The sequence below is a fragment of the Miscanthus floridulus genome, chromosome 18, assembly GCF_019320115.1.
Source record: "Miscanthus floridulus cultivar M001 chromosome 18, ASM1932011v1, whole genome shotgun sequence".
NCBI lineage: Eukaryota > Viridiplantae > Streptophyta > Magnoliopsida > Poales > Poaceae > Miscanthus > Miscanthus floridulus.
In genome coordinates, this window is record NC_089597.1 from 123458871 (window position 1) to 123483134 (window position 24264).

Sequence of the window (24264 nt, forward strand, 5' to 3'; positions counted from 1 at the left end):
CACCATCACAGCCACAGGGTTGCCAAGACATCGCCGTCTACGGTTCCGGCCCTAAGCATAATTAAAACTTGAGATCTGTTGATATAATAAGCACCCGAAAACCTACTCATTCCAGTTGTGTTGCATTGGACCGATCCTGAGTCAATTCGTAGACTCGTGCTCGTATATAGACTAGAACTAAGTTTGGACATGAATATTATATTATTAGCTAGATGGAATACAACTTATTCAACGGAGCAGTACTAGCTCCCGGATGCACGCCCGCGCCAGGTGGGACTGCCCGGCGCTCCGCTTCCCACGCGCATGCAAGGTGCTCTAGCACTGCAGTAGATGGCTGTGGCAAGTAAGTCACGTTACAATATGTGCAACATCTGATCCACTTTTGAAACATCCGGATAAAATATTTACAATATGCGTCTGAACACAGATGAAACACTTGAAACATGAGTCTAAAATATTTGCAAAAACACCCGAAAACACTTGAAAAACCATTGCAAAAACATATGCAACATCAAGATAAAAATACTTGCAACATATGTGTGAAACATATGCAACATCGAAATAAAACACTTGCAACATACGTCTGAAAAAAATAGATGAAACATTTGAAACCGACTCTTGCAACATATGTATATAGCCATTGCAACATCCCGATCTACTTTTACAACATTCATATGAAACACTTATAACATACCTCTGAAATATCTGAAACATATGTTTGCAACATAGGGGGAGAGCCCGAGGCAGGTTGATTCTGGCCGTCAGGGTGGGACCAGCGTTGAGTGGCGGCATGTGAGCACCACCAGCAATGGCCGCGCCCATGGGTGCTCTTGGCTCAGCCGGGACGACTTGAGACACCCCGGCACGTGCACCCAGCCGCCATCGGTAGGGGCAGCAACGATAGCGGCGGCCCACGGCGGTTGTAACACGCTTGGTGTTACACAGTGAATCACTTGCTAAAACATGTCATGAGCATCATACTTAAGTGATATTGCATGTGGTGTGATGGATAGGTAAATCATTGTAATTTAAACGAACCGTAAAAACTTAAAACGAAAGGTTGTTCGCGACTTATGAAATTATCAAGTAAGGATGTTCGCGAATTTTTATTGAACAAAAACACTATAGAACATGCATGAGAGGCCTAAATAAGTTTGGGAGTGCAAACTTTGTAGAGGGTGATGAAATACTTGCTATTGAAAAACAATATGGCTAAGTGGTATTTCTAATAGCTTAGAAATGCAGTCTGAAATAGAGTTGATTCAAGACTTAGAGAAAATTTCACGTTGGGAACAACTTGACATAACCATGTTTGTCAATTTATTTAGAAGAATCAGGTTAGGGAGTGAAGGGGTGCTTTAGCTTGGTTTGGTAGACCTATGTGCTAACTTGGGGGTGGAAGGGGTGGTTTGGAGGTAGGAGTAACGGTTTAGGATTTTTTTGCGCTTTAAAAACGGTGCATGCATTGTTTCCGGCCGCCGCCTCTATCTGAGCGAAGTCACCGGCCCGGGTGAGCTCAACGTCGTGGCCCTGGCACACCTAGCGTGTGCACTCGTGCTGCCACGCATGGCTGGCCATCACTGCTGCTGCCCCCATGCTAGCTGCCGTGCCCAGGTGTCCCTGCGCCTGCTGCCCCGACATCGCGGCGCCGGTGTGTAGGTGCACGTGCACCCTGCGCGTGGCCGCCTGCTGCGCGCTCGTCGCTGCCTCTGCTATCGCTGCCATCGCATCACCTTGTTGCGCGCTGCCCTGCACCGCACCACGTGCTTCCGCACGCTGCGCTGCTGCGCGCCGATCGCTGTGCCACGACCCAGCTCAGCGCTGCGTTTCTCGCTCGCCTGGGCTCCGCACGCGTGTAGCCGAGCCACCATCACCTCACCATTAATAGCGTTGAGGCGCGCGGGCCGCACCGGCCGTGGGGGTGTGCCCGTCGGCTTGTGCTTGGCCATGGGGTGTTCCCATCGTGCTAACAGCATCACGCCAAGCCATGTTGAGTCGCGGCCACGTCCCCACTGCCGTCCGTTCCCTCTCTGCCCGCACCCCTACCCCTATCATCGCTTAGCCGTGCCTGTGTGCCTAGGGCGAGATGTCACGTCCCACCATTCATTGCGCCACTACTTCGCCACCACGCCCCTCTTCGGTTGCCCCATCCGCTTTGATTGCAGCTCAGTCGAGCCCCAATTTGGAGCGGCGCCTGCCACCGCGCCGTTAAGACCCATCCCTCCCCCCGTGTCGTGGTCAGCCGCCGCACTGAGCCCCCGGTAAAATTGACTGCACCTTTAGCTCCGCCCTGAGCCTCTTTGCGTCGTGCGCATGCTAGCCGCAGCCCTGGTGCCGTCTCCTCGCCGTGGACGCGGTTGTGCCATTGCGGCCGCTGGTCACCCCTGCTGTGCGCACGTGGCTAGCTTCGCTCGGGTTGTCTCTGGCCAAGCCAGCACCCCGAATAGATCTCAAGTGAGTCTTCATTGCTCGCCTACCCCCGTATCGCCTTGTGGTTGCGGCGGCTCATCGGAACGCCCTTGTCATTGCTGCAGGATCCACGTCGACGTGGCCAGGCCTTGCTACGGCGTCCCGGCCCATGTTTTCACTGGCCATCGATTCGCGTCTGCGCCTAGGTGAGCACCGGTCCCTTAGATAGGGCGGGGAAGGTCCTGGTTTGCCGGCGGGGGTTGCCAGTGCCATCAGCCGCCGCGCCGGCATGTGCGGCTAGGGCGAGGACCTCTCCGTTACGAAGCAGAGAAGGAGCGAGGGTTTTCTTGCAAAGTCGTAGTCTGTTGAAATAGTGCACATAGTGTTAGTAGTATTATCGAAGAACGCGAGGGCGTTTTTACAAGTTGGTCGGTGCGCGCGTGGGCTCCCCCGCTGTGCGCCGTTTGTGCGCGTGGGCCGAGTTGGGCCGCACGGGAGGGAATCGTTTTCTTTTTTAAGGATTAGAAATAGCTTATTATTTTATGTTGTAAGTAGAACTTTGGAAAAAGCATATCAATTTGAGCGGATGTCCAAAAATAGTGAAACAAAATTTGTTAGTTTTATAAAAATGTGATATATCTGTTGATGTAGTTAGTTTATATTTATTTATGAAAATGTTAGGTCCATTAATTTATTTATGAAAGCTTAGCATTATTTAGATTAATATTTGTAGGAATTTTTGTTGCAAATTAGTAATAGTTTTAGCCATAGAACTTTTACAGTAGGTTAATTGGATTATTATGTGCTTACTGTAATTTTTGTAGCCCTAGAGTAGGTTAAGAAATGAGGTAGGTAAGTACCCTTTGTTTTGCTATATATGGAACCATTAATAAAAGTGGAGATGCATTTCTGTCATTAAGTTAATGCTCGAATGGTTTTGTAATTGTTTAATAGAAATGGTAGATAGCTTGGCATCTTAGCCATTAGAGTTAGCTTAATAGTTTGATAGATGTAGTTGTATTTTAAAAGTTGTTGTTGCCGTAATACAAAGCATTGCATCATCATTTCATACATGTAGGGAACGAGCTAGTGGAGTTCGTGACCGCGGGAGAATAAGAGTACGAGGAGGTGATCGAAAAATACGAGGAGGAGGTCCTTATTCAGGAGGGAGCCCCAGAGTCACCAGCTGCTGACTTTGCCTGACATCCCGCCTGCCCAAGGCAAGCCCCGGTGTATAACCCTTATTTTTGGATAATCATGGTATATATATATATATATATATATATATATATATATATATATATATATATATATATATATATATATATGAGATGTGCATTACGTTTTAGGACTTTGGTGAAAACTACATGCATAAATATATCTACCTATGAGTCCTACTAGTATAGATAGAGTAGGTGCTATGCTTAGGTTTTTTCGGTAGCCTGAGTAACCTGCCATTACTTACAGCAGGTGATTATCATTACTACTCTCATAATAAAATGGTGAAAGGAAAAATGGAGACTGGGTAGGGATATGGTATGGGTATTGGTGGGTGTAAGAGGTTGTGTCCCGTGGCCAACGGGGCATAGCTTGATTACACTGTTTTCCCTATCCGTGTCAGTTAAGGACTGGCTGTTGCATTCGGTTCTAGGCAAGTCACTGACTTATTATCCTGAGAACATACTTATTTATGAGAGCAGGGAAGGCTCGTTGCTCTCTTGTTGTGGGTTCCAGCTCTTTCCGTATCGACTGATTGAAGGCGGGGATGGTGGAGGTCTAAGCACCATACTGAGTCCAGGACTCATGTGTAGGGGCTTGGAGTTCAAGTTTGGACAGGGATCTGGCCCCTTGACAGGAGAGTGGTGGGTTGGTCCTGCTTGTGCCTAGAGTACAAGCGAGGCGTGTGTTTTGAGGTACCTAGCTAGGCACATTGATTCACGAATCGCTGGGTAATCCGGTACGGCTTGTCTATAGTCTAGCACCGTAGTAAGAACTGAAAGATGAAAGATGGTGAAATAGATCTGTTTGGTCAACTCTTGCTTGAAAGTAGAACAAGTGCTTACATAGAATGGCTAGATAATGAACTAATCATGACTGCTAATAAGAAACATACATAAGGATTCACTACTAATATTGCTTTCCGTAAAAAGGAAACCCAACAAACCATAAAGCTTATCATATCCTTTGGAGTCGAAAATTATTCCCACTAGTCAGGTAAGTCTTGCGAGTATACTATGTACTCAGGGTTTATTTACCCCTGTTGCAGGTGCAGCTTGAAGAGTAGCTGTTATGTGGATGATTCTTCTAGTGGGCACAGACAGATCCTTGTATTCTATCGTTAGATGTTTATTTTAATTTCGCTGTTTAATTTTCGCACTCTGAACTCTGGTATTGTAATAATTTATTTTCAAGAACTCTTGTTGTATGAAATGGACTAAGTATTGTAAACTCGTTCTCGTTATTGGATCCTCGATGAAAAATGTGGATTATTCGGGTTCTTCTTTGGGGTGTGCTCGATGGAACTGCTCGAAGTATCTCGCTTTCGGGGTGCTTAGTATCTAGTGGAAGACGAGCGCCTCCGTAAAGGTGCTATTTCGGGCGGTTCTGCCACAGCGGTGTGGCGTCCTGACGACGCTAGGTTGGGGAAGAGGCCGGGCAGGCGTTGCGCGAACTGAGGGAGGAGGAGGTGTGATCGGCTTGGGTAGAGGAAAGAGGTAGCGGTGGCGGCACGGGGCTCTGCTGCTGCCAACGGACACGAGAGAGGCCGAGAGATGGGGAGCGTGAGACGGAGCGGGGATTTTTTTCTTGAGAGAGGCAGGCAAGGCGGAGTGGGAACTGGGAAGCCGCGTCAGAACGGACGCGAGGGGACGGACGTCCGCGTCGAAGTATTTCCGTATGTAATGCTTAAGCATCTCATGCCATATAAGGCCCCTTTTCTGTATTTATCACTATAAACCATCATTTGGTTAATGGTCATCCATTTTTAACAGACACACAACTATGATTTCGCCTGGGGCTAGTGAAGTAACAACTGCATAAATCTGTTGATTTGCAGAGGATGGTCTGGATGAATATGAGAATGATAGCTTCATAGCAGATTCGGATGATGCGGAAGAAAATATGGGAGGAGAGGAAGAACGGAAGAGTGATGATGAGAGGCGTAAAAAGAAAAGGTACTTGCAATTTGTTCCTGCTAGAAATAGATGTAATATAATATATTGTGTACATTGTCCTGAAATATATGAGATCACCCAGGGAATCAGAAGACTTCATCCTTGATGAGGACGACTACATTTTCCTCAAGAATAATTATGTCACCGACATTAGTGGGCCAAAACCTGTATGTTTTTTTAGTCAAAGTTGGCTTTCCTGTCCCTTTTTTCTTGGTGTGTTTATGAAGAATGCTCTTTTTGTCTTGTTATAGGGAAACCAGTTTAAGCGCTTGAAGAATGCTGGAGTTGATGAGTTGATAGCACGAAGAAAGCAAGGGCTTGAGAGAGAGGCTTCTAACTCAGGTGAGTTGAGAGCGAAGAGGCTTCAAGATGAGTTTGAGCCATTTAGTTTAAGACGAGGAAATGAAAATGAGGAAATAAAAGAAAATGAATTGCCTGAGAGGATACAGGTATGTACCAGCTAACTTGATTTTACACTAAATCTTGATTTAGTTTAAGACGTACATAAGATTCATTTATTTTTCTTTGTGACAGTTGTCTGAAGAGTTGACTGGCGATCCTCCCACGGATAACACGACGATAGAGGAAGAAAGTTTATAGATACACATACACAGCCAACTAACTGGCGATGGGTTTCTGTTCCTTTTCGGTAATGAGCATGTGAACAAGTATATTGACCAGAAGGACATTGCTAACGTTCTGACCATGTTGCATGTCAACAAATTTGAAGTATGCAAATTTGTGAAAATCTGCTTCGCAATTTATTATGCTTGCTCGTCTGACTTAGTTTTTGTTACCTGTCAGATTCCATTCATTGCAATGTGCAGAAAGGAGAAATGTTCAAGCCTGCTAAAAAACCTATATTCTTATCGATCAGCGTTATGGATATGATGATGAATATGATGTGCCCAAAATGAGGTGGCACAAGGTAAGTACTCTTCACGACAAATTGGTTCCTCTCCCTGAACTTACCAACTATTTGCATTTATTGACTCAATGTGTTCTATGTAGCTGCTCTGGGCAGTTCAGACCTTAGACAGAAAGTGGCTACTTCTTCAGAAGCGCAAGTTTGCTTTAGAGTTGTATTATGAGAAACGATTTGATGATGAGAAATGGAGGATAGAAGATGTCACAAGGCAAAAAGTTAACAGGCAACTTTATAATTCTATCATTGAAGCACTAAAGGATGCTAAATCTGACAAAGAGGTGGAGGATATTGATGCAAAATTCAATTTACATTTTCCTCCTGTTGAAGTTGAAGAAGGCCTGTTCAAACGTCCAAAAAGGAAATCCTTGTACAGTATCTATCAGAAGGCAGGGTTATGGGAGGTTGCCAATCAATTTGGGCACAGTTCTGAGCAATTAGGTCACCATCTAACATTAACAAATAAACCTGTATGTGATATAAGCTGATACCTCGCTTTATTTTTCTTCTTTAGAACAATATTGCCTGTGCATACCCATTGTTTGCATATATTTTCGTGCGGCAGAAAATTGTTTTATACAGAAATTTTTTCTAAGTTTGACAACTTCACGTGTATATCATTGTTTAGTATGTTAGCGAGCTTGATGGCGGGAAAGATTCTCCTGAAGAGGTTGCTGCAAATTTCACATGTTTCATGTTGAGTCGTTTGTTGTTTGGTTCGGTGTTGTCTACTTCCTCTTAATGAAATACGTGCTACACGGCACGTTAGAGAAAAAAACGCCACAAGATGTTCTTCGTGGCGCAAGACACATGGTATTTAGTAGACCTCAAAATCTTGACCTATTTTTGTAGCGCACAAAATTTAGTTCATCTTGATCTTAATTCAAGCTGACAACAATATTCTTTGTCCCCTCGTTTCTTCTTTGTTATCAGGCAGCAGTTGAGATAAGTCGTGAGCCAATTGTAAGAAAGCATATTCGAAGCATCTTCATGAATCAAGCAGTTGTGTCAACATGTCCCGCACCTGAGGGCAATGCGATCATAGATCCGTATCATCAATTATCCGGTGTTAAGTGGTTGAGAGAAAAACCACTTGATAAGTTTGTGGATGCACAGTGGCTTCTTATTCAGAAAGCAAGAAGAAAAGCTCCTCAAGGTTACCGTAAAATTGCCAGAAGATGCTAAGAAAGAACTAATGTCTGACGCAAGTGAAGGTTATCTAAGTGACTGTGTCAGCAAGTCTACACAATTGTGGGATGAGCAACGAAAGATGATGCGAAAGGTTGACAAGTACCCTTGTATGTTCGTTTTGTGATGAGTGATTGTCAATGTGATCCACAAAGTGGGTTGAGTGGTGACTAATCTTACCATGGCGAAAGCTATGTGTGCGACATGCCTTTTGGCTTGTGTTGTGCAGGTGTGGAGTTCGGATGCGGTGGTCGACGGCGAGGTGAAGGTCAAGGAGGACGTGCCGTGCCGACAGACCGGGAGCGGTGAAGGACGGACGTGAGGCTTGGACCGAGAGACCCAGAGGCCAGGTGACTAGCCGCGGTGGCTGACACTTGAGACATCGACAAGTGCAAGAAGACATAGAGTGACGGTGTTGACCGGGTCAAGACGACAGACGCGTGAGTCGAGCGAGGCTCAGGAGGACTTGGCGGGCCGGCCGGTCGAGGACGGCGGTGACACGCGTCGGATGGCGGGGAACGCGTATGGAGTATGCTACCCGCGGATGGTTTACGGGTTTGGGCCTCAAAACCTGGGCGGAGGTTCCGAGGAGGGACGGACGGCACATGGCGGCATCGGGGAGTTCGCGTCGAAGCGAAGCGACCGGTGAGAAGGCGCGGTGGTCGTCGGATCAAGATTACACCGGGTTGGACAACAACGCCCTTGGGCTTAGCGGTTCAACTCATTTGTATCCAGGGGCAAAACTGGGAATGTGTAATAGCCCTGTTAAATAGGATGAGGGAGCCCCCATCTCCCTCACCTCCTATAGTTTTCATTTTCTCCTTTAGGGTTTCTTCCTCTAGTTTGCTCCCATGTATGAGAGAGGTCCACAACTCAAATTGTGACTTGGTTTTGAAGGAATCGGTGGCCGTAACCACCGTATGCCCTCCGGGATTCATGATTTAGTTGTGTTCTTGATGTGATTTTGGTGTTCTTCACGAGCTCCTTTTGTCCCCTCTTGTTTCCCCTCTCGTTTCTTCGTTTTGGGATGGTTTTGGTTCGTTCTTGTTGCCTTGGATCGATCAATGACATGAGTAGAAGCTTTCCACCGAAGGAAATCCACTAATTCCTCACGAGATCGCAGATCCGAGCAATTTAAGTTCTTGACCTATTTTTTGGAGGATTCTTCAATTCCTTCGATTCACGGAGTTAGAGTTTGTTTCGGGCCATGATCCTTTAAAGGTTGCCTTTCTACTCGCTTGTGAACCCTTGTGCAAAGTTTCAAGTCATTTGGAGTTGATTTGATCAAGTTATGGCTTGATTTGATTTTTCCTGAGAAACTGCTCGTTCATACCGGACGCGTCCGATATGATCTAAGACGTGTCCGATATTTCTCACTTTGGAGTTTTGAGCTGAAATTTGGTGGAGACCTTCCCTTGGTGTCTAAAGAGCTATGGTTAAAATTTCATGATTTTTGGACACCATTTGACGGGGTTTTGGATTTTTCTCTTTTGGTCAGCTTGCTGCTGAAAATACCGGACGTGTCCGAGATCATACCGGACGTGTCCGAAAATACCGGACGTGTCCGATATTTGCAGGAGCAGTGCTGTTTTCTTTTGTGAGTTTGCTCGTTTAGGCTTCGATCTGTGTTCTGTTTGCTCTGTGGTGACCCGCTGTGTTTTAAGGGAGCATCCACCCTTCTCTAGGGTCGTGGTCATCAAGTCTTTCGTGTATGCTTTTTGGGGATTGATGTTGGGACAGTGGTCGAAGATTTCGAAAGAAATTTGAGGCTCCCATTCACCCCCCCTCTGGTCGCCGTTTCCGGTCCTTCAATTGGTATCAGAGCCGGTTAAGGATCATTCCACCTTAATCGGTCCATGATCCACGAAGGCGACATGGAGCGTGGTTCCGGCAAACCACCGCACTTTGATGGGTCTAACTATCCTTATTGGAAGATCCGCATGTCTGCGCATCTCCAGGGGATTGATTGGCTCGTCTGGGAAATTTGCGAGGATGCTACGTACGTTGTGCTCCCTGTTGCGGCCCATACCACCCAGGATCACAAGGATCGGCACAACGCAAATAGCAAAGCTCGCAGTGTGCTTTTCTCGAGTCTTTTGCTTTCTGAGTTCGAGCGTGTCTCCGATTGTACTACAGCTCGAGAGATCTGGGTGAGGCTTCAGAACTATCACGAGGGGACCGCATAGGTCAAGACTAGACTCTACGAGACGTATAAGCGCGAGTACGAGAATTTCTCTCAGCTTGATGGTGAGTCCATCGATGCCATGTTTTTCCGCTTTCAGACTATCGTCAACAAAATGAAAGCGAACAAGGCCAACCTACCTTATAGTGATCATGAGAGGGCGCTCAAGCTTCTCTATGCCCTTGATCGAAAGGTATGGGATGTGAAGGTGTCGGCGATCATCGAGTCGGCCAACTACGACACCCTCACCGTCGACGAGCTTTTCAGCAAGCTCAAGTCCATAGAGATCGACTACCAAACCCAAGCCAAGCTCAAGAATCCTTCTGCACCAACCATGGCTTTGGTCTCAGGTAGTGGTTCAAGTTCATTGACTAACCCTTCACAAGCTTCTTTCTCTTTGTCGTGCTTGATGTCAGTCACAGAGGAGCAGCTGGAGTCTCTTGGGGATGATGAGTTGGCACTCATCATTAGTCAGTTCTCTCGGTTTCACAACAACCATTTGAACCGCCGACGCAGTGGTGGCCCGAAGGAGGGATGCTATGGATGTGGAGATCTGGACCACTTTGTCGCGCACTGCCCCAAGAAGAAGCCCTTCACCAACAAGTATGACTCCGGCAAGCGCAAGGATAAGCGCGACTACACCTCCGGCAATCACAAGGCCAAGGGTGGCTTCGACAAGGAGGTGATCAAGAAGGCGTACCACAGGAAGGCCAAAGCTCAAGAACGCGCCTTCCTCGCCTCCCTCAGCGACCTCGACGACGACTCCGATGATGATCACTCTTCTTCTCCCTCGACCGATGATGAGTCCGAGAAGAAGCGCGAGGACAAGCTCAACGGTCTCTGCTTTGTTGCCGGTGCAAACCATGGTGGGTTTTGCACTATGGCGGTTGACGGTGGAGCAAAGCTCAAAAAGGACGTCGACGTCGACATCGACGTCGACGACGACGAAAATGAGGTACCGCCCACACTTGACTCACTTATGCTTGAGCTTGATACTATGAATGATACATTGATGAGTCAAGATAAGTTGCTTAAGCGTGCTGCCTGCGAGAGAAAAGAGTTTAAGGACCAGCTAGAGGTTGCTTTGAAGGAGTTGGAGCTTGCCAAGAGTGGTGTAGTGGTGTCAGAGGAGGAGTGCGATGAGTACGCTATACACATGTCTAACCTCTCTGACTTGCAATCCAAGTATGTTGTTTTGCTTGATGAATGTGATGAGCTGAAGTCTCGTTCTAGGTTGCTCGGTGCATGCAAGTCCTGCTCAGGCTTGCAATCTAAGTTGGCAGAGAAGGTTGCCAAACTTGCTGAGTTTGAAAAGGCCAACTCAGATAGCACCACCACTACATGTGTTCGATGTGAAGCTTTGGTGTTGGAGCTTGAGTCCTGCAGGCACAACAAGATGGGAACCGAGGAAGAAAACACACAACTTCGGTCCATCTTGAGCTGGGTGCCGTGCAGTGAGCCTCAGTTGGGCATGATGGTGAGCCAGTTCAGGCGGGGATCTGACTCATCGGGAGTAGGCTTTGCTATAGGTGGGAAGGGTGAGCATGTCTATGGCAAGGTTGGTGAACATAGTGGTTTGAACCCAAGTGAGAAACCCACCAACACTCCCAAATTGATCAAGATCCCTCCACCAGAGTCTACCAAGCCTATGATCAAAGATGGTGTGTTTGAAGAACCACCAAAAGCTCCACCATCCAAGCAAGTTTGGGTTCCCAAACCAAACCACTTTCGGAACTCACTCGATACTCTACCCAACATCTCTAGTGCACCCCTTCCTAAAGCCAAAAAGCCTCAGAGAGTGAACCACATCCACAAGAGAGTGAGTCAACCACCATCCAAGAGAGAGGTGAGGTACCACTGTGACTATTGCCATAGAGATGGTCATTTGGCTGAGTTTTGCTTTAGGAGGAAGAGAGATGAGCGGCGCGAGTACGAGTTGAACAACCGGAACATGTACCGTCCTCCCCATGGCGTACATGTACCGCCTGTTCAGAGGCACAATGTTAGGCCTAGAGGTGCAATGCCTCAAGGTGCTAGGCCTCAGGTGGTGAGACCACGTGGTGGTCGTGCCCGGCGTGGCCCAAGTCATGATCTATATGACTCTGGACCTCGCGACAGTGGCTTTCAGTCCCACACTCCTAGCGGACCATGTTTTCCCCCACGTGGTGATCGCTTCTCTCCAATGGGACATGGCATGTATGGTGTTTTTCCTAACACTTTTCCAGGGCAAATGACTCAACACTAGTATTCTCCTCACTTCACTAACCCCAGTGTTGTGCCATTTGCTCACCCCCTGTCTTTCTATTGATGCAGAGAGGAGGCCTAGAGAACATGTGGCTTGTTGATTCCGGCTATTCGCGCCACATGACCGGAAGTTCCAAATGGTTCTCCAGCCTCGACCCCATGCAATACAAGGAGTACATCACATTTGGGGACAATAGCAAAGGTAAGGTGCTGTCTCGTGGGACCATTCGGGTAAATGAGTCTTTTATCTTGAAGGACGTTGCTTTGGTTTCAAGCTTGCATTTCAATTTGCTCTCTGTTTCGCAACTCCTTCAAGATGGGTTTGAGGTGCGCTTTAAGATTGGACTTTCTCATGTGCTCGATTCTTAGGGACATCTAGTTTGTCAGATCGTTCCTTTCGGTCGAGTTTTCAGAGCTGATTTCTCTTAGTCTTTCGGTTCTTCTCGCTGTTTGGTTGCCAGATCTTCTTCTGATTTGTGGAAGTGGCATAGGAGACTTGGTCACTTGAGCTTCGATCTCCTAGTGAGGTTGAGTTCTCTTGACATGATCCGAGGATTGCCCAAACTTAAGTTTGAGAAGGATCTGGTATGCCATCCCTGTCACCACGGGAAGATGGTGGCTGCTTCCCATTCTCCAGTGACTCAGGTCATGACCACGAGACCCAGTGAGCTACTCCATATGGACACTGTTGGTCCGACTCGGGTTCGGTCAGAGGGAGGGAAGTGGTACGTTCTTGTGATCGTGGATGATTTTTCTCGCTATTCATGGGTGTTTTTCATGGAGGGCAAGGACGAAGTGTTTTCTCATGCTCGTGACTTGATCTTGAGGTTGCAAACTGAGTTACCAAAGAATGCCATACGAGCTGTCCGCAGTGACAATGGCACTGAGTTCAAAAACTCACAGTTTGACACCTTATGTGCTTCGTTGGGTCTTGAACATCAGTTTTCTTCGCCCTATGTCCCTCAGCAGAATGGTGTTGTTGAGCGCAAAAATCGGACTTTGGTTGAAATGGCCAGGACGATGCTTGATGAGCATAGGACTTCTAGGCGTTACTGGGCCGAAGCCATCAACACCGCCTGCCATGTTTCAAACCGCATTTTTCTTCGTGCTTTCTTGAAGAAGACATCCTACGAGTTGCGGTTTGGGCATCCACCCAAGGTGAGTCATTTTTGAGTCTTCGGTTGCAGGTGCTTCATTCTTAAGCAAGGTAATCTTGACAAGTTTGAATCTAGATCTTCGGACGGTATATTTCTCGGTTACGCTTCTCATTCACATGCGTACCGTCTGCTTAATCTTGAGACTAACCGTGTCGTGGAGACTTGTGAAGTCACCTTCGATGAAACCATGCCCTCTTCTATTTCGGTCTTTGAACGTGCAGGTGATGAAGAGATGGGTGACAGCATTTTCATTGAGGATGAGGATGGCGTCGATTGGGATGATCCCAAGCCATCTCAACCGGCTGCCCCGATCGAGCCAACTTCGACCACTTCGGCTCACGGCCCCAAGCCCTCCACCTCTACTTCATGGGGTCCATGCGAGCCGCTTCCTCAATCGACTGAGGAGGCCCCAGCTGTGGATGAGGGGGAGGCGACTTCGTCTTTGGGTGCACCTCGACATATCCAGCGACGCCATCCTCCTCAGACCATGATCGGCGACATCGACGAAAGGGTAACGCGTTCCAAGTCTTATCATATTTCCCATTTCGCTCATTCTGCTTTCGTAGCTTCTTTTGAGCCTCGAGATATTGGACACGCACTATCTAATGCCGATTGGGTTAATGCTATGCACGAGGAGTTAGAGAACTTTGAGCGGAACCAAGTGTGGGTTTTAGTTCCACCTCCACCAGAGTGCCACCCCATAGGTACAAAGTGGGTTTACAAGAACAAGCAGAGTGAGGATGGGGTGGTGGTGAGAAACAAGGCGAGATTAGTGGCTCAGGGTTTTTGCCAAAAAGAGGGAATAGACTATAAAGAAACCTTTGCTCCTGTTGCCCGTCTAGAAGCCATTAGGATTCTTTTAGCATTTGCAGCTTCGAAAGGGTTCAAGCTGTATCAGATGGATGTAAAGAGTGCCTTCTTGAATGGGTACATAGAGGAAGAGGTTTATGTGAGGCAACCCCCTGGCTTTGAAAATCCAAAGTACCCCAACCATGTTTTTAAACTCCACAAAGCCTTATATGGTTTGAAACAAGCCCCGAGAGCCTGGTATGAGCGTTTAAAAGCTTTCTTGCTTGATAAGGGTTTTAGGATGGGTTCCGTAGATAAGACTTTGTTCCTCCTCAAGCAAGGCACATATATCCTTTTGGTTCAGATATACGTGGATGATATAATCTTTGGTGGCTCTTCTCATGCTCTTGTTGCCAAGTTTTCAGATACTATGAGCAGGGAATTTGAGATGAGCATGATGGGTGAATTGACTTTCTTCCTCGGGCTGCAAATCAAGCAAACTCATGAGGGGACGTTCGTGCACCAAGGCAAGTACACCAAGGACGTGCTCAAGAAATTTGATATGGGTGAGGCCAAACCTCTTTCGACGCCCATGTCAACCACGACGGCCCTGGATGAGGACAAGGAGGGAGAAGCCGTGGACTAGAAGGAATACCGAAGCATGATCGGGTCCCTGCTGTACCTAACGATGACGAGACCGGACATCCAGTTCGCAGTCTGCTTGTGCGCGTGCTTTCAGTCTTCTCCGCGCACGTCTCATCGTCAAGCCATCAAGCGGATCCTCAGGTACCTTCGTTTCACACCCGAGTTTGGTCTTTGGTTTTCAGCCTCCTCCTCTCTTTATCTTTGCGGGTATTCTGATGCGGATTATGCTGGTTGTCGTGTTGAGAGGAAGTCCACTTCGGGGACTTGTCAGTTTCTTGGATCTTCTCTTGTGTCTTGGTCTTCTCGCAAGCAGTCTAGCGTCGCCCAATCCACCACAGAAGCAGAGTATGTTGCTGCTGCTGCTTGTTGTTCCCAGTTGCTTTGGATGATAGCTACTCTGAGAGACTTTGGGTTAGAGTTTAGGCGAGTGCCTTTGTTTTGTGACAGCACCAGTGCCATAAGTGTAGCCAAAAACCCAGTCCTTCACTCAAAGACAAAGCACATAGAAGTTCGCTTTCACTTCTTGCGTGACCACTATGAGAAAGGTGATATCGATCTGCACCACATTGATACCCAAAACCAGCTCGCAGATATCTTCACCAAACCACTTGACCAAGCCCAGTTTGCTCGCTTGCGAGGGGAGCTTGGAGTTTGTTTCCCTTTTTAGAGGAGGGAAACTTTGGTTGTTGTATTCTAGTTTTGCTTTTCTTTGTAGTTTAGCCTTTGTTTTTGTTTTTATATCATACTTGCATATCATATCATCATGTATCATATTGCATCCTGAGCTTCATCCTTATAGTAGCTAGATTGACACTATGCTCTTGTTGGGGATGTTATGGATATACATGATGTGCTTTTGGCTTAGGCTCCTCTTGATCAATTGATGCATGTTATGAGCTAAGTTTGTTTTCCAAACTGTGAACTTGATTAAAACTTATTGAAACATGAAATGTGTTCACCACTACTTGTGGCACTAGCATGTGTAGAATGTGTCGAGATCTTTTTCTTGCTTCATATATATGCTTAGTTGCTACGGCTCATACCTTGAGTTACACACTTGCTTGAGAAACTTGAATTTGTGCGAAAACTTGAAAATCAAACTAAGTGATTTGAAAAGATCGGGATGGGTATGTACTATCCTATGTCAGAGTATCGAGACAGCTCCAAATTGCACTTATTGGTGAACTTGAGCTCTGTAATGGATACTGAGATCATTGTCTTAAGCTTCTGATTGCCTTTGGCATAGGCTTGACATGGTCGCTAAGTCAGGTTTTGATGGCACAGATAACCTCCCGCACACACTTGTCTGACAAACTTTGGTAATAAGCTGCATAACTCCGATAAATTTCAATTGGTGTCTAAAATTTGATCAAACCACAAGTTTGTCTCATGACATGATGTGTGAACTTTGTTTGGGGTAGTTCACTTTGCATACATGTGTAGCACAAGGTCGATCTCCTGTCTATTTTTGCTATGTGCTCCTTTGGTGGTGAACCCTCTTTTAAAATTGCTCAAACTTGATCAAACTTGCTTAAATGCCATATTTCGTTTCATTTGGTCACCTTGAGCATTTGCTAGCACTTGTATGTGTTGCTATATATACATGACAGCATCCACTAGAGCATTCTTTCAATCTACTTGCTATAATCTTGAAGCTTCTGCATTCGCGCATTTCTGCATTCCTAGCTTGTTTTGAGGGGGAGTTGCAATTCTTGGGCTCTAGCTTGATAAGTGCATATGTCAACAAGGGGGAGAAGTTTCAACACTCACAATGTCACCTAAAGTTGAGCGATATGCATTCATTTGAGAGAGATTGCACTTGTTCAGGGGGAGTTGCATTTGAGGTGTTTTGCTTCTGTGTTGAGCCTTTGCCTCTTCTAGAGGGTCTAGGTTTTTGGCTTTTCGAGCTTTGCTAGTGGTGTTGAGCCCGTTGCCTCTTCTTGAGGGCTAGCTTTGTTTTACTTAGTTGCGTCGAGCCGTTGCCCATGTCTTTGAGGACCAAGTTTTGCTCAATTTCAAATGACCCATTTCTTGGCTTTTCTTTGGTTTTTGGTCATTTGGGTGAGTTCTTTCTTTTCTCTTCTTCTTCTTTTTCTTTTGCTCAAGCTGTTCGTGTATTGGTGTTGACAATGCACTCATCAAGGGGGAGATTGCGAACACAAGGTTGACAAGTACCCTTGTGTGTTCATTTTGTGATGAGTGATTGTCAATGTGATCCACGAAGTGGGTTGAGTGGTGACTAACCTTACCATGGCGAAAGCTATGTGTGCGACATGTCTTTTGGCTTGTGTTGTGCAGGTGTGGAGCTCGGATGTGGTGGTCGACGGCGAGGTGAAGGTCAAGGAGGATGTGCCGTGCCGATAGACCGGGAGCGGTGAAGGACGGACGTGAGGCTTGGACCGAGGGACCCAGAGGCTGGGTGACTAGCCGCGGTGGCTGACACTTAGGACATCGACAAGTGCAAGAAGACATAGAGTGACGGTGTTGACCGGGTCAAGACGGCGGACGCGTGAGTCGAGCGAGGCTCAGGAGGACTTGGCGGGCCGACCGGTCGAGGATGGCGGTGACACGTGTTGGATGGCGGGGAACGCGTATGGAGTATGCTAACCGCGGACGGTTTACGGGTTTGGGCCTCAAAACCCGGGCGAAGGTTCCGAGGAGGGACGGACGGCACGTGGCGGCATCGGGGAGTTCGCGTCGAAGCAAAGCTACCGGTGAGAAGGCGCGGTGGTCGTCGGATCAAGATTACACCGGGTTGGACAACAACGCCCTTGGGCATAGCGGTTCGACTCATTTGTATCCAGGGGCAAAACTGGGAATGTGTAATAGCCCTGTTAAATAGGATGAGGGAGCCCCCATCTCCCTCACCTCCTCTAGTTTTCATTTTCTCCTTTAGGGTTTCTTCCTCTAGTTTGCTCCCATGTATGAGAGAGGTCCACAACTCAAATTGTGACTTGGTTTTGAAGGAATCGGTGGCCGTAACCACCGTATGCCCTCCGGGATTCATGATTTAGTTGTGTTCTTGATGTGATTTTGGTGTTCTTCACGAGCTCCTTTTGTCCCCTCTTGTTTCCCCTCTCGTTTCTTCGTTTTGGGATGGTTTTGGTTCGTTCTTGTTGCCTTGGATCGATCAATGACATGAGTAGAAGCTTTCCACCGAAGGAAATCCACTAATTCCTCACGAGATCGCAGATTCGAGCAATTTAAGTTCTTGACCTATTTTTTTGGGGATTCTTCAATTCCTTCGATTCACGGAGTTAGAGTTTGTTTCGGGCCATGATCCTTTAAAGGTTGCCTTTCTACTCGCTTGTGAACCCTTGTGCAAAGTTTCAAGTCATTTGGAGTTGATTTGATCAAGTTATGGCTTGATTTGATTTTTCCCGAGAAACTGCTCGTTCATACCGGACGCGTCCGATATGATCTAGGACGTGTTCGATATTTCTCACTTTGGAGTTTTGAGCTGAAATTTGGTGGAGACCTTCCCTTGGTGTCTAAAGAGCTATGGTTAAAATTTTATGATTTTTGGACACCATTTGACGGGGTTTTAGATTTTTCTCTTTTGGTTAGCTTGCTGCTGAAAATACCGGACGTGTCCGAGATCATACCGGACGTGTCCGAAAATACCGGACGTGTCCGATATTTGCAGGAGTAGTGCGGTTTTCTTTTGGGAGTTTGCTCGTTTGGGCTTCGATCTGTGTTCTGTTTGCTCTGTGGTGACCCGCTGTGTTTTGAGGGAGCATCCACCCTTCTCTAGGGTCGTGGTCATCAAGTCTTTCGTGTATGCTTTTTGGGGATTGATGTTGGGACAGTGGTCGAAGATTTCGAAAGAAATTTGAGGCTCCTATTCACCCCCCCTCTGGTCGCCGTTTCCAGTCCTTCAGATGATACTGGATGATGCCTTCTTCAGTTTCCTTCTTCCATCAATGGAAAAGGAGGTTCGATCACTGTTGACAGCAAAAGCCAAACATTGGCTCCATATGGAATATGCAACAAACAGTTGTGGGACAAGGTAGCTGTTGCTCCTTGGAAGAAGAGGGATGCTGACATTGATTTGGATGACGAATCGAAGTTGACAGTTATGACCTGCTGCTTGGGTCCTGGGAAGCCAGCAATCACCTTTGTAATGTTAGACTCATTCGGAGAATTGGTTGATGTTTTACATGTGGGTTCTATCAGTAACTGGTCTGAAGGTGTAACCATGGAGCAGAAGAAGAATGATCAGCAACGACAACGAGTTTTAAAGTTTATGACTGATCATCAACCACATGTTGTGTGTGTAGGAGCATCAAGCTACAATTGCAAAAAACTCAAGGATGATATTTATGAGGTATTATTACTCTGTCTTATTTGTGGGTATACAAATACATTTCTAGTCACGTTAGGACTAGTACTATGTTTCTTCCAGAATTATACGGCCGCACCTGCACAAAAGTCTTTAAGTTGGCTGCAGAATGATAAGTTTCATGTTATCATGCTGTTGTACAATTTGACCATTATATGAACAGGGTGTTATTATCAGTGCAGAGGATTTTTTTTTTCTTTTCGGAAGAAACAGGAGGGGTGACCCCTACTCGTTAAAATATATTAATAATATAAAAGAGAAACCTGGTTTTGTAGTTGTTATCTCCTGAGTTCTCCGAGCTGTTGCAGAACACCTTAAGGATCAGCTATTGTCTTTGCTGCACACAGTTGTTTTATTTTTTAATTATGGTTTTGTTACTCTCCTGATTACACCTTGTAGGCTGTCACAATCTTGTTCCTTCGATGCACTAGGCAACCCGTTAGGTTTTATGAAGCATATCAGGCTCAACTGTCGGGTGAACATGTTTGCTGTGCTTGTTTGTATATAGCTGTTTGGTTAAATTTTCATTTATTCTGTCAGTTTGGGCTGTCCTGCATAGTACTACGTGGAAGTTCATTTTTTAAGTTTTATGCTCACATTGCTAATGTTAAACTGACATTTTCCATGTGACAGGTTATTTTTAATGTCGTAAAAGATCATCTCAAAGATGTTAACCCTCACATGGAAAGTCTTAGTGTCGGGTATCGATAGTAGGGATACCCGGAGGAAGGAAGTTAACGGTCACGAACGTTAATTCATCCGGATGGTCCAAGACGACACCGAGGGCGCGGGCTCCGTCTCGCCAAACCCCTCGGGCGCGAGCTCCGTCTCGCCCGACCCCGAGAGCGCGGGCTCCGTCTCGTTCGACCCCTCGGACGCGGGCTCCGTCTCACCAGACCCCTCAGGTGCGGGCTCTGTCTCGCCCGACCCCAAGGGCGTGGGCTCCGCCTCGCCCGACGGGGATCCATACTGCCTCCAACCACTACAGGTCTAAGAGTACGACCCCAGGGTCAAACTTCTGACAACGGGAGGGAAGCGGCCACGTCTCGACGTGACCCGTGGCCACGACGGACCATACCTGGGGGCTCACGTTGCCAACAGTGTCGGGCGTGCCAGCGCTGTGCTGTCTAATCCTCGTACGACTTCTGACAGGAGTACCTGTTGACCACGCCGCTCGCCGGAACAAAGGGGAGTGCCGCGATCGGCTGACAACGCTTGCGTATAGCGCCAATGACGAACAAAGTCACGACGTGGAGCCGTCCCCATCATCATCTACAGGACCGGCTGGACCCGCATAAAGAAGATGAAGGACGCCGCGACCCTAGAGGCCTTTTTCTCCCTCACCTTTCTCCTTTTTTCTCTTTCTCTCTCTGTAACCTGCGCCTTCTCCTTCACCTATAAAAGGGGAAGCAGGACGCCCCATGGGAGGCACGAGCACACGGCTAAACGAGCTCAACAAGACTCAACTCCGTTCGATCTTTTCACCAGAGACTTGGGACCTGCTCCCTTTCTCGTCCGTTTGTAACCCCTACTACAAACTAGTGCCGGTAACACGAGCAGCAGCAGACTGGACGTAGGGACATTCCGCTCGAACCGGTATAAATCCTTGTGTCATCCGAACACACCATCCGGGCCAGATGCGCAGATACAAATTTACTAGCCGATGCTCCGAAACACCGACACTTAGCGTTGTCTATGGTGATGAGTCTGTGCCTCGCAGCGTTGCTTGTATGAGAACTCTCGAATATCTTCGTATCAACTTCCTGGCCATTCTTGTATAGTTATAGAGCCTCTTTGGCAGGGCTCCTGCAGGGGCTTCAGCTCCGGCTTCTGCAAGAGCTGTGTCAAACGCCTGTTTTAGAAAGGGCTCCGCATGGGGAGCCGGTCAAGAGCCGGAGCCATTTTTTGCCTGCGCAGGAGAAGCCTAAAAAACAAGCTTCGCGCGGCTCCTTGCTGTGGGTTCACATCGTCTAGTGCGAAGCAGCCGTTTTGCCAAACGTTTTTCAGAATGGCTTTAGCTCCTCCAGAGGAGTTGCTTCTTCAGAGGAGCCAGAGCCGGAGCCATTTTCAGAGGAGGCAGAGCCCTGCCAAACAGACCCATAATATCAATACGGTGAATTACTGTTACTTCTGCTCAATAACTTAAAAACAGCTGTTCTGTATATCAATCACTATACAGGCACTGTGAAGAGGGTTGTGGCACTTGGGCGCTACCTTCAGAATCCGTTGGCAATGATCGCAACACTATGTGGACCTGGAAAAGAGATACTTTCTTGGAAATTGCATGCACTGGAACACTTTCTTACTCCTGATGAGAAGTATGAAGTTGCTGAGCAAGTAATGGTTGATGCAACAAATCAGATAGGTTTCGATATTAATCTTGCTACTAGCCATGAATGGCATTTTTCAACATTACAATTTATTGCTGGTCTGGGTCCACGCAAAGCTTCAGCTTTGAAGAAAGATCTGGTAAGAGAGGGATCAATTTATAGGCGCGAGGATCTTGTAGAACCTCTAGGCAGGAAAGTATTCATGAATGCTTCTGAGTTTTTACGTGTAAGACGGAGTGGTGCAGCTGCAGCCAGTGCTCAAATCCATATGCTCGAGGGTACAAGGATCCATCCTGAATCATATGTATTAGCAAAAAAACTAGCTACGGATATCTATGCTGAGGATGAAATGGATGATGACAAGCTAGAATTGGTGCTTGAGCATGCTAGAGAAACACAAGTCATGCTTCGAGTTCTATGTATTGAGGAATATATAAAGTGCATTCCAGAAGAATACCGGAAAAAGGAAACACTGTATGATATACGGAATGAGCTGATGTATGGTTTTTATGATTGGAGGACCCCCTATATCGAGCCAAAGACGAGACGAGGAATTCTGGATGCTTTCTGGTGAAACTGAGGATACCATATCTGAGGGAAGGATTGTTCAAGTAACTGTTCGCAATATACAAGAGAACAAAATAATTTGCATGTTTGATTCTGGTTTGAAAGCCATAATTATGGCAGACAACTATTCTGATAGAGGGTTTTGATCCAGAATCATCACATTTACATGAAGGTGATGTATTAACTGGCAAAATCCAGAATGTGGATAAAAATAGGTTCATGGTTCACCTAACCTGCAAGGCTAGTGAAATGAGGAGAATACCATTCTCCAGAGGTGATCAGGATCCTTGCTATCATGAACAAGACATGACCTCACGGACTGCAAAAGATAAGGCTCGGAAGCAAAAGGAACATGCAAAGAAGCATTTCCAGCCTCGGATGATTGTTCATCCCCACTTTAAGAACCTGACAGCAGAAGAAGCCATGCAGGTTTCCTACCTTGTTAAGCTCAACAATCCACTCTGCTTCTCTTCTGTTATGCTATGCTAGTCTTATCTAAACTCTTTTCTTGAAACAGTTTTTATCAGATAAAGAGCCTGGTGAAAAGGTGATCCGAGCAAGTTCTAGGGGACCATCATTTTTCACTGTTACCCTAAAAATTGCCGATGATATTTATGCACACAAGGAGATATCTGAAGGTGGGAAGGATCACAAAGATATCATGCTTCCCGTGGGAAAAACACTAACAGTTAACAATGAAACTTTTGAAGACCTCGATGACGTTGGTGCACCTGATATATACACTCCCCTGTTTTCTCATTTATTTTGTCCGCTTTATTTCGCCGCATTCATTTCTTGCAATAACATCTGCATAAATGGGCCTTCCTCTTACGACCCTAATTTTCATATAATATACAGGTTATTGACAGATTTGTGGACCCATTGGTAGGACACCTCAAAAGCATGCTCTCTTACCGTAAATTCAGGATGGGGTTGCGAAATGAGGTTGATGAGATGTTAAGGGCAGAGAAGGAAGAGAATCCCATGAAAATAGTATATAGTTTTGGCATATCTCATGAACATCCTGGAAGCTTTATATTGTCATATATTAGGGGTACGAGTCCACATCATGAGTATGTCGGATTATACCCAAAGGGCTTCAGATTCAGGAAGAGAGACTTTGACAACATTGACCGCCTTGTGTCCTATTTCCAGAAGAATATTGACAAACCACCACCTGATGCTGGACCATCAATACAAAATGTTGCTGCAATGGTGCCTATGAAAAACTCAGCTTGTGGTTCTGGTGGTGGTGCTGGTGATGCAAATGATGGTTGGAGGAGAGATGGTAATTATAAGGATAGATCTTTATCTGGAACTGGAAGATCAGGTATATGCATTTTTAGATATGGTAATTTTTGAGATGCTTTGCATGGATTAGAATAATAATACTTTCACCCAGTAGAGCATTATTATTGTTCTCATGATTAGCTAGTGTCCGTTGAATGTAGTGTTGTCATATTTGTGGTGATCCCCATGACACTTTGTGCTTTGTGACTTAAAAGTCATATCTGAAATAGAAGTCATATTCATCTGATTTTATTTCTTGTATGAGTCTGAAATATTTCTTTGTGTTTTTCTTTCGGTTTTCTGTTAGTAGTTTGCTTTCCAGACTGTCAACATGTTGCTGTGTATTTTTTTACTAATATCTAGTCAATCTGAGTTTGATATAGCTGGTGACCAGATTTACCACTGTTCTCTCGACATTTGTTTGTGGTTTGACTAGTTACATTTGTTTAGACTTCAGAAGATCATTTGAAATTTGTGAGCATTGTTTGTATGCCGTTGTTTTCTCTGAAATAGGAGGGAGGTTTGATTCAAGGAACAACTCTGGTGGTCATGGACAAGGACGTGGACGTGGTCAAGGTAACTTTGGCAATGAAGATGGTGGTGGTGGCAACAGTGGAGGACTGACCAGTAACATTGGCAGCAGCCGAGGCAGACTGGGTACATGCGGCAATAGTGGCTCCTCCTGCGGCGGTGTTGGTACTGGCGGAGGATCTGGAGGCAGGAATGCTGCTGGATAGGGTGCAGCTGGCGGTGACAGCAACCATAGCACTGGTGGCGGTGGAGGCGGCTGGGGATCAGCTGCAAGTCCTGCTGATGTTGCTGGTGTGGGGTGGCGTTAGTGTAGGAGGCTGGGGGGCCAGGTGGTGGTGGCTCTAACGACTCAGGATGGGTCAGCGCCAAAAAGGTCGTGGTGGCGTTTGTGTACATATTGATACTGTTGGGATGGGAGAAAACTGCCACTTATCTGTAACTTGCTAGCCTTGTAGTTGTAGCTGCTGATGTTGCATCTTTGCTCCTCTGGCC

General features: G+C 46.5%; 2 pseudogenes; both read left to right on the forward strand.

The window, feature by feature from the left end:
* Positions 1-330: 330 nt before the first annotated feature.
* Positions 331-23978, forward strand: LOC136524559 (transcription elongation factor SPT6 homolog; annotated as a pseudogene).
* LOC136522479 (uncharacterized) lies at positions 9570-11786 on the forward strand (annotated as a pseudogene).
* Positions 23979-24264: the final 286 nt, after the last annotated feature.